The sequence below is a fragment of the Urocitellus parryii genome, chromosome 9 (genome assembly GCF_045843805.1).
Source record: "Urocitellus parryii isolate mUroPar1 chromosome 9, mUroPar1.hap1, whole genome shotgun sequence".
NCBI classification, from domain to species: domain Eukaryota; kingdom Metazoa; phylum Chordata; class Mammalia; order Rodentia; family Sciuridae; genus Urocitellus; species Urocitellus parryii.
The window spans coordinates 26,431,432-26,442,561 of NC_135539.1; positions in this window are offsets into that span (position 1 = coordinate 26,431,432).

An 11,130-nucleotide genomic window follows, 5' to 3' on the forward strand; every position below is an offset into this window, starting at 1 on the left:
CTTTTTCTTATATCTCCAAGACTAGCTGACCTGTAAGCAAGCCTCTGCCACATGCAAACTTCTAATGATCCAGACGCCCCTGGGGGATGAGAGATTGGAGCCTCACATCCTTCCCTCACTCCCAGATTGGAGCAGAACAAGAAGTGATACCAGCAAGACAGCAGCTGGGAGGTCTGCCACCTGCACCCCCCCCACACACACACACACACAGAAACTTACAGCAAGCCACAGGTAACATACCTTGGGATCCAGGTGAGATGGGAACCCCAGTGGAGCCCAAGACTAAGGAGAGCCATTTTGAGAGGGCAGGTCACACCTAGGTGCCAGCTAGGGTCCTGGATACAGACCCCACCCCAACTCCCCACCATAGCCCCACTCAGCCTTGATATGGCAACCAGAACCATCGACCAAGGGGCCCAGGAAGAGTCGTGCCTCAGGTTAGAGGCCCACTGATCTCAATGGTCCAGAAGATCCTGAAACAGCCCAGTAATTCAACTCCAGACCCTCTCAGCCATGGGTCAGGAGTGTCCTGCCCACCCAGATACCTGCCAGGAGACACATCTGCCCATGCCTGGCAGCAGGCCTGCCAACCTTGGTCTGACTATAGATTTTCTTTGTTATAATTAGCTATGCATGCTAACAGAATGGATTTCTATTTCTATGCATGATGACAAATGCAGCACAACTTTCCATTTCTCCGGTTGTACATGACATAGAGTCACACCACGTACATTTGTACCTAGGGCAGTGATGTTCATCTCATTCCATCATCTTTCCTGCCTGGTCTGACTATAGATTTTAAAGCAGCTTCATGATCTGAATCGGTCCCCACTCAGCCACTGTCTGAGGGATGTCCTGTCTGTCCAGGAACCTCGCAGGCCCATCTGTTGGTTCCTCAAAGGCAGGTATGCATACTTCAGCTTCAGCTGTGGACCCCGAGTCAGATCTGACTCAGTTATGTGGCTAGACCTGCCAGCCCAGTGACCTGACTGCCAATCCAGGACTCTCCCAGGAACCTGGTGGGAAGCAAACCATCTGAACAGCTGGAAACAGTTGAACATCTTCAGACCCAAATACAGACCCTGAAATAGACCCTTGTTCTAGAACCCTCCCTACTCACCATGTTCCTGGAGGTAGTCCAGGGCCCAGAAGAATGGATGCCCACTGGAACTCCTGATAACAGCCCCTATTGCAGACAATGCAGCAGTCACATGACCTGATTCCAACTTCACCCATTTGCAGTATCAGAGGCAATCCCTTCAACCCAGATCTTCAACTGGTGAAAACAGACTCTAAAGACTGGAAAAAGATTTTTCCTCCTTTATAGACACAAACACAAATACAAGGCTACACAGAACTCAAAGAATCAAGCAAACATAGCACCAAAGGAAAATAGTAAAGCACCAGTACCTGACCTTGAAGAAATGAGGTTGCCTGAAAAAGAATTCAAAATAATTATCTTAAAGAAGTTCAATGTTATACAAGATAACCCAGAAAAAGAACTAAAGAAAATCAGGAGAACAATACATAAACAAAGTGAAAAGTATAATAAAGAAAGAGAAAAGAAAAAGAGAGAGAGAGAGAGAGAGAGAGAGATCTCACAATACAGAAATCCTGGAGCTGAATAATACAATGATAGAACTGGAAAATTCCATAGAGAGATCAACAACGGACGCAATCAAGCAGAAGAATTAACCGACTCAAAAGACAGCTCATCTGAAATTAGTCCATTTTTGAGGGGGAAAGAATGAAATAAAGTGAAGAAAGTATATGGGGCATGTAGGACCATCAAGTGAATGAATATACTCATTATGGAAGTCTCAGAAAGAAAAGAACAAAAATTTTAAAAGAATAATAGCTAAAAACTTCCTAAATCTAGGAAGAATATGGACATCCAGATTCACGAAGTTCAAAAGCAAGACAAACCCAAAGAAGAATATCTAATAAAAATATTTTGCCAAATTGACAAAAGTCAGAGACAAAGAGAATTAAGGTAGCAAGAGTGGCTTCTCACATACAAGGGAAATACCACAAGGCTCTCAGCTTATTTCTCAGCAGAAATCTGAAAAACAGAAGGAAGTAGGTTGATATTTTTCAAAGTGCCAAAAAAAAAAAAAAAATACTGCCAGCCCTGGAGAAGCTCTACGTCAGAAGTGAAGGAGAGACAGACATCACCATCAGTCAGAAGTTGAAGGAGTTCGTCCTCATTATACCTGCCCTGCAAGAAATGCCAAGAGGAGTTTTTCAAGTTGGAACCAATGGACCCTCAGGAACGACACAAAACTACATGTGAGTTAAAATATGTTTTTGTAAGTAAACACGAGACAAATTCAAAATACTCTACTACTATAATGGTGGTGTATAGATCACTTTTAATTCAAGTATAAAAGTTAAAAGACAAGACTATTAAAAATAACCTTAGCTACAATAATATGTTCACGGACACACAACCTGCAAAGATCACAGTGTGACACCAACAATATGATACAGAGGAGAAAAAATCAGTGTGGGGTTTTTATATGCAATGGGACTTAAGTTGTTATCGACTTAAAACAGACTGTTATAACTGCAGTATATTTTATATACACCTTATACTAACAACAAAGAAAAATCTTGTAGTAGATACATAAAATACAGAGGGACAGGAATAAGAGCATAGCACTAACCACCAAAAAAAAAAAAAAAGAATAAATCACAAAGGAAGGTAGCAAAAGAGGAAAGGATCAAGGGGACTATGAAATAGCCAGAAACAATTAGCAAAATGGCCACACTAAGTCCTTACTGCTGATGATTATCTTAAATGTAAATGGATTAAATTCTCTAAAAGATAGAATGGCTGAATGATTTTCCAAATATAAAAATAAAGACTAGATCCAACAATATAATGCCTACAAGAGACCCGTCTTAACTTTAAGGACATACACAGGGTGAGAGTGAAGGTACAAAAACACATTTCATGCAGATGGAAACCAAAAAGAGCAGTAATGATGACATTCATATCAGGAAAAAAGGGACCACCAGTCAAATCTGTCACAGACATAATAATGGTCACTATACAATGATAAAGGGTTCAATCAATCAAAAGAATATAACAATTATAAGCATGCAATCAATTAGCATTGAAGACCTAAATTTATAACAGTAGAGGATATCTACATTACACTTTCAACCATGGATGGATCATCCACGCTGAAATTAATGGAGAAGCCAGGTGTGGTGGCGCACACCTGTAATTCCAGCAGCTCTGGAGGCCAAGGCAGGAGGATTACCAAGTTCAAAGCCAGCCTCAGCAACAGCGAGGTGCTAAGCAACTCAATGAGACTCTGTCCCCAAATAAAATACAAAATAGGGCTGGGGATGTGGCTCAATGGTCGAGTGCACCTGAGTTCAATCCCTGGTACCCCCCCCCAAAAAAAAAGAAATTAATAGGGAAACATTAAGGCTAAGAGGATCTAGCCAAATACAGAACATTCCACCCAACAGTAGCAAAACACGTGTTCTTGTCAGATGCATATGGAACACCCTCCAGGTTATATTATACATCAATTGGACCACAAAAGAAGACTTAACAAATTTAGGAAACTGAAATCATAGCAAGTCTCTTTTCCAACCACGATGGTGTGAAACTATAAAACAGTAACATGAGGGAAAAAATGGAAAATCCACACGTGCACGGAATTTGAACAACATACTCCTGAAAACCCAGTGGATCAAAGAAGAGAGGAAATCAAAAAGTGTCTGAGACAAATGAAGACAGAAAACACGCACATCAAACCCATGAGACGGTTCTAAGAGGGCGTCTGCCGTGATACGCACCTAGAGTTAAAAAAGGAAAGTTCTCCAGTAAACAGGATGACTTTACACACCCAGAAACTGGGGAAAGAAGAAAGAGCTGAGCCCTACCTTAGCAGAAGCAAGGAAATCAATGAACTAGAGATTAGAAAGACAATAGCAAAGATCAATGAAATCAAGGGTGGATTTAAAAAAAAAATTAAGAAGTCTTTGGAAGAGTGAAGGAAAAAGAGAAAACTCAAATAAAATTTTAAATGAAAGAAGAGACTTACAATAGACATGCCACAAGAGTGAAGGATCCTAAGAGATTACTACGACAATTACGTGCCAATAAAGTGGGCAGCTTAGGAGACATTAACAAATTCCTACGAACAACCTGCCAAGACCAAATCACCAGGAAACAGATGATCTGAAGAGAGCCGTGAGGAGTCGGGAGATGGGAGCAGGGATCAAACACTTCCCAACAGAGGAAAGCCCCGGGACCAGGTGGCTCCTCAGGTAGACTCCGCCAGGCATTTAGAGAGTTGACATCCATCCAACTCAAACTCTTCCAGAAACTTGGAGAAAAGGGAACTCTTCCAAACTCTTTTTACCAAGGCCATCGTTCCTGCCATACCAAAGCCAGAAAAAGGCCACCGGGAGAAACACAGCCAGGCACCGAGTGGTGCACACCTGTAATCCCTGCCGCTTGGAGGCCAAGGCAAGAGGACTGTAAGATCAAAGCCAGCCTCTGCAACTTAGCGAGGCCTGAGACCTAAAATTGTGAAACTCAGGAGAAAGCATGGAGGAAACATATCGAGACCAGGGTGGGCAAAGGTGTTTTGGCTGAGAACCCAAAACAACAAAAGCAAAAATAGGAAACGGGGTCGTATTAAAGGAGGAAGCTTTAGCATCACAAAGGAAGCCATCATGTTGGCACACTATTCATCGGATGAGAGGTTGCTATTCAGAGTATATAAGGAACCCAGCTCCTTAGCAAAAGCAGAGAACAAACAAACCTGTTTCAAGATGAGCAAATGATCTGAAGAGACACTTCCCAACCAACAGAAGGTTCCTGAACGGCCCAATGGGAAGATGTCACCGGCTCAGCGTCACCAGCCATCAGGGAAATGCAAATCAGAACCACCAGACAGCGCCTGGCACCTGGTAGGAGGGATGCTGTCAAAAAGATGAGAGACGACTGTTGAGGAGGGTGTGGGGAAGTGACCTGGTTCACCGTGGCTGGGATGGAGATTGTTCAGCTATTCCAGAAAACCCAGCGACGGTTCCTCAGAAACCTTCCAACAGAGCCACCGTGTGATCCAGCCACCCCACTTCTGGGCACCTACCCCCAGGAGGGGAAAATCAGGATCTCAAAGAGACATCTGCCCTCCACATCCATTGTACCCGTCTCAGTGGGCGAGACACGGGAACAACCTGTCTCCAACAGCAGATGAACAGATGAAGAAAACATGACGTGTACTATGCTGAGTGAAACAAGCCAGGCACAGGATGACAAACACCGCAAGATCTCCCTTGTACGTGGACTCCTTCAAACCATCTCATGGCCAGCTGCAGTGCCCCCATGCCAGCAATCTCAGTGGTTCAGGAGGCTGAGGCAGGAGGATCACAAGTTTGAGGCCAGTCTCAGCAACTGAGTGAGGCCCTAAACAATTTAATGAGACCCCTGTCTCAAAATTTAAAAAATAAAAAGGGCTGGGGATGTGGCTCAGGGTTAAGCACCTCTGGGTTCAATCCCTGGTGATAGGTAGATAGATAAATAGATAGACAGGATGACTCACAAAAGCAAATCAAAGGGTGTTGGCAGAAACTCGGGGAGGAGTGCCATGGAGAGGTGATGGTATAAACTTCACAAAGGACACAAACCTCCAGTTCTAAGGAGTCTAGTGTACGACACAGTGACTACTGTTAATAATGCCGCTGTTTACTGTTCACCAAGGCTCCCTTATCCAGGTGTGGGGAGGCCTCAGGGCTGGAAGGTTGCCCAGGAGCTGGGGGAGGCTGAGGAGCAGGGTGCAGCCCCCGGACTCTGGAACGTGTGCAGGGCTCAGGGTCCCAGCTCCGGGACCTGTCCCTTCAGGACCTGGCCACGTGCGGGGGACCTGTAAACCGCACAAATCATGCATAATAGCTCAAAGTGGCTGCACCCCGGGAAGTGGCTTCCCAAAGCCTCCTCTGCTCAGACTCACCTGCCTTCTGGGGTACACCTGACCCCTCTGGGGTCCCCGTTTGAAAAGCACTAAACCCGCGTCGCCCTCCACAGTGGAGACGGTTCTGAGATGGTCCCCGCTGTGCATAGAGTCGCGTTCCCCAGTAAAACACGCAGCGGCCCTGACTCCTGGTACCTGTGACCGGGACCGTGTTTGGAAATAGTGTCTTTGTAGATGTGATTGAGTTGACTGAGGTCACGCTGGGTGGGGGTGGACCCTAAGTCCAGTGTCCTTGTAAGAAGAGGAGAGGAGGCCAGATGAACTCAGGGAGAACACCAAGTGACCATCGAGGCAGAGACTGGGGTGATGAGCCACAAGCCAAGGGACGTCGAGGATTTCCAGCTGCCACCAGAAGGAAGGAAGAGGCAAAGGTTCCCTCTGTGGAGCCTTCAGAGGGAGCAAGACCCTGCTGGCCCTGCTGGCCCTGCTGGCCCTGGCTTTGGGCTCCCAGCTGTAGGAGCTATGACAGAGTACATTTCTGTGGCTTGAGGCCACCAAGTCGATGGTGGTTTGTTATGGGAACAAGTACCACCCCCAAGACACGCCCCATTGCCTGGAGTAAGTCCCCACATAACCCACCTCTGCCCACTGTGAGCACAGGTCAGTCCAGACCTGGGACAGGGGCTGAAACTGGGGTCCGTCAGTCCTGCCCAGTGCCCGAGGGCCAATCACCCAGTTCCCCCAGGTCGAGCTCACCGGAGCCCCTTCCTTGACCTCAGAAAGAGAAGGAGCAGCCCACCCCTGGGTCAGACATGGTGGCTGGCTCAGGCCTCAGCAGCCGGGTGCTCTGGGGACTCTTGTCCTGTTTTGAGCCATTTTTATTTGGTTTTTCACATCTCTGTTCCCTTGTGCCACGGAGCTCAGAGTGACTTTTCCAGGACTGTTTGAAAAATATCAAGGGTTCAGGAGCCACAGAAAGATGTCTGAGGAAATTTACTGAGAGAAATTCTCAGGCCTCTTCCTGCAGAAGGAAGGGAGGGAGGGAGGAAAGAAGGAGGGAGGGAGGGAGAAGAGAGCAAGTGAGGGACGATAGGAAGCAGGCTGGAAGGAACTGCCTGCGGGGACAAGCTCACTCTCCTGACCAGGGGAGCATATACCACACACCCAGCACCCACACCAGGAAACTGAGGTCCAGGGGAGGAAAGAAAAAGAGACAGGAGTCCCAGGGAGACCTCTGCGGAGCAAAACCGCCCACGGGCACCCTCTGTCCATCAAAGACACAATATGATGTAAAAGAAGCTGAAGAGCCCAAGCAGGAGCCACAGAGAGGAGACCCGGGACCCCGAGAGGCCCCGTCCATGTGGTGACGAAAACAGCATGAATTTCAAGATCCTTGAGTAGGGAAATACAGACGGGGTGACTGGATCTGGTTTTCTTATTCATTTTAGAACCTGGGCTCAATCAAAAAAGCTGGGTAATAACGGAGGAGGAAGGAAATAAAGCCCTTCTGTTATTAGAGTCCATAGATGAGCTTCACTTGGGACTTTGAAGTGAGACAAGCCAACCAGGATTCTAAAACCACAGAGGCCACACTGTAGGCCACCAGGGGGTATGTCAATGACACACACAGAACAGGGCCTGGGTGTGGCCCAGCGCAGAGGGCCCACTCACCACCCACAAGGCGCAGGGTGCCAACCCCAGCACCGAAAGTCAATAAAATGTACAAGGGCACAATCCACAGATGAGTGGATGAAGAAAGTGTGATATAGGAGAAAACCTGCTGGGGGTCCTCTCGTGCACCTCAGGAGGTCTGGTCCTGGGTGTATTCTTCAATGAATCCTCTTACACTCACAAAAAGAGAGAGAGTGTGAGAGAGAGAGGAAGGAAGGAGGGAAGGAAGATGGTATATCTACACCGTGGAGTTCTACTCAGCCATAAAGAAGGATGAAATCCTCATGGCGTTGGCTGGTACATGGAGGGAACTAGAGATCATCACGCTAAGTGAAACAAGCCAGGCTCAGGGCGTCAGAGGCCAAATGCTCTCCCTGGTATGCAGAAGCTACACCTCAAGAAGAGCAGGACGGGGACCGTGAACACAGAGACAGGGAAGGTCAGCTGAGCAGAAGGAGATTGAGAGGGAGGGGGGAGGGACGGGAGATGGGGGGATGCAGGGTGGACTTGACAGCGTCAGGTATGTGCTGGTATAAATACGCCACAGTGGGCCCCACCTTTATGCATGTCTTTAGCACCCATTAAACTTACCAGTGAGTGCCAGGAAGGCCAGCAGGGAGAGGGGGATGGGGAAGGGAGGGGAGGGAGGGGGCCCAGGATGGAAACGGAGCACATCAGATTCCATGTGTGTGTGTGACAAGCTGCTACGGCACACAGTGATAAGACACCAGGAAAAGAAGAGGCTAAGGGGGCATATACCCCATAGGGAAAGAGAAAAGCAAGGAAAATAACAAGAAATGTCAGAAGAGCCAGTTAAGGGCTTAAAGAACCCTCTCTTTACACACGGCCAAGTGAGAACAGACTACGAAAGAAAGCTTCCAGATCAAGTCAAATCTACTTTATAGGGTTTTAGAAAGAGTGTGGTGGGAGGAGACAGAAAAATCCAAAAGAATATACTTCAAAATATGAACATAAGCATTGGTATCTCTGGGCATGGGGAGGGATTTGGGCCTGGGGTGGGATTGGGGCCTGGGGAAGGATTGGGGCCTGGGAGGAATTGGGGCATGGGGAGGGATTGGGGCCTGGGAGGAATTGGGGCATGGGGAGGGATTGGGGCCTGGGGTGGGATTGGGGCCTGGGGAGGGACTGGGGCCTGGGGTGGGACTGGGGCCTGGGGAGGGACTGGGGCCTGGGGTGGGATTGGGGCCTGGGGTGGGATTGGGGCCTGGGGAGAGACTGGGGGGGCCCGGGGAGGGATTGGGGCCTGGGGTGGGACTGGGGCCTGGGGAGGGATTGGGGCCTGGGGAGGGACTGGGGGGGCCCGGGGAGGGATTGGGGCCTGGGGTGGGACTGGGGCCTAGGGTGGGATTGGGGCATGGGGAGGGATTGGGGCCTGGGGTGGGACTGGGGCCTAGGGTGGGATTGGGGCATGGGGAGGGATTGGGGCCTGGGGTGGGATTCGGACATGGGGTAGGATTGGGGCATGGAGAGGGATTGGGGCCTGGGGGGGATATGGCTGGTGTGGGATTGGGGCATGAGGAAGGATTGGGGCCTGGGGAGGGATAGGTCATAGGGAGGGACTGGGGCCTGGGGAGGGATTGGGGCATGGGGTAGGATTAGGGCAATGTTGATGCTTTTTCTTTTCTGCTTTAAGTGTCTTTGGATGAGGATGATAATCATCCCATGGAGTAAAGAGTTTTAACTGATTATTTCTTATTCCAAATAGTTGGGTCCAGAAGTGGCTCTGATTGCAGATCTTTTTTGGATTTTGAAATATTTACTTATAGGCAGTGGAACGTCTTGGGGCCCAAGTCCCAGTACAGCATTCACTCATGTTCCGTAGCCCCCTCACCCACGCAGCCTGAGGATGATCTTACGCAGTATTTTCAGTGTCTGCATTGAGACCGTGACCATCACCTGCCATCAGGAGTGGCATTGATGTCACGTGGGTCCTCGGAAAGCCTCAGATTCTGGAGCATTTTGGCATTGGGACTTGGGGGCTAGGGAGGCTGGGAAGGGCTGAGGGGTGAAGGAAGCAGACCCTCCTGGTGACCCTGGGGCAGGGGGCGGCGCTAGGGAGGGAAGGGAGGGCTTCCTGGAGGGGGCCTGCGAGGATGACCCTGAATTCCCCAAGGCCTAGAGAGAAGGCTGTGCTTCTCGGGCACAGGACCCTGGTGGGCAGAGTCCCCTGGACATGAAAGAGCAGGTGACCAGGCAGAGGACAGGGCAGAGTCTCTTGAAGCTCAGTCTGGGAAAGGGAAGTGACCAGAGGGGAAGATGGAAATTCAAGGAGCCAGATGCTGACAGACGTTGGCATTTACTGCTCATTAAGGGACAGTCAGAGGCGGGGCCTTGCTAGGGCCATGGCACCAGCCTGTAATCCCAGGGGCTGGGGAGGCTGAGGCGGGAGGATCCCCAGGTCAAAGCCAGCCTCAGTGAAAGTGAGGCCCTAAGCAACTCATTGAGGCCCTGTCTCTAAATAAAATACAAAATAGGGCTGGGGATGGGGCTCAGTGGTCAAGGGCCCCTGAGTTCAATCCCTGGGAACAAAATTTTAAAAAGAGGCGGGGCCTCTAAGGGGCCACCAGGGTCCTGCTGTCAGGAGCCCGTTATTCTCGAGTGTGATTGGTGGGCTGATGGGTTCCCTCCGGCGTCCTGTTGGTGAGTTCCCTGTCTCCCCACGTGATGCCCTGTGCCCTGACGCTCCACAAAGACACCCCCTTCAGCCATCCCCAGTCCCTGCAGTCACTCGGTTCCCCACTGCATAGTTTCAGCCCCCTGGGACCCTCACCCCACACAGCACCTGCCTGCAACAGGAAGAGCGATCTCCAGCAGAACTGCCCAGCTAAGCACTTCCAGAGTCCCTGACCCATCGAAATCAGGAAGTCATAAGTTTGGGGTGGCCCACTTTATGCCACTAAGTTTTGGGGTGGTTCGCTGAAGCAGCAGTCAGTAGCAAAACGCTCCCCGAGGTCACACCAGAGCTGGGTTTGAACCTGACTTTTGTTTTGAATTCAAGAGTCTTGGATTCACACGCGAGAGAAGAAGGTCCTCCTTCAATGCCAGAGAGAATTTTGAACCATTATGGATCCTGGGATCCTGGGCCTCAGAGACAAGGAGCATGGTGGGGGAGTCCTGCAGGAAGACAGAGGGTTGTAGTGTGCTGGGGTGTCGTGCTGGGGTGACGAGCTGGAGTGATGTGCTGGAGTGACAAGCTCTGGTGACGAGCTGAGGTGACATGCTGGGATGATGTGCTGGGGTGACAAGCTGGGGTGACAAGCTCAGGTGACATGCTGGGGTGACGTGCTGGGGTGATGAGCCATGAGGGCAGAATCGCCAAGCTGGTTTTGTGGCTCTGGAAAGAAAAGTAGGTTAACGAGCTGTGCAGGGTCTGCGCTGCCCGGGGGGAGGCCGTGTAGTGAGGAGAGAGGCTGCAATGGGGGCGGGCAGGGAAAGCCTACCCCCGGCCAGCCGCGGGTCAGCGTCCATGCTGCCATGTCTTTGGAAAAAACCAAGA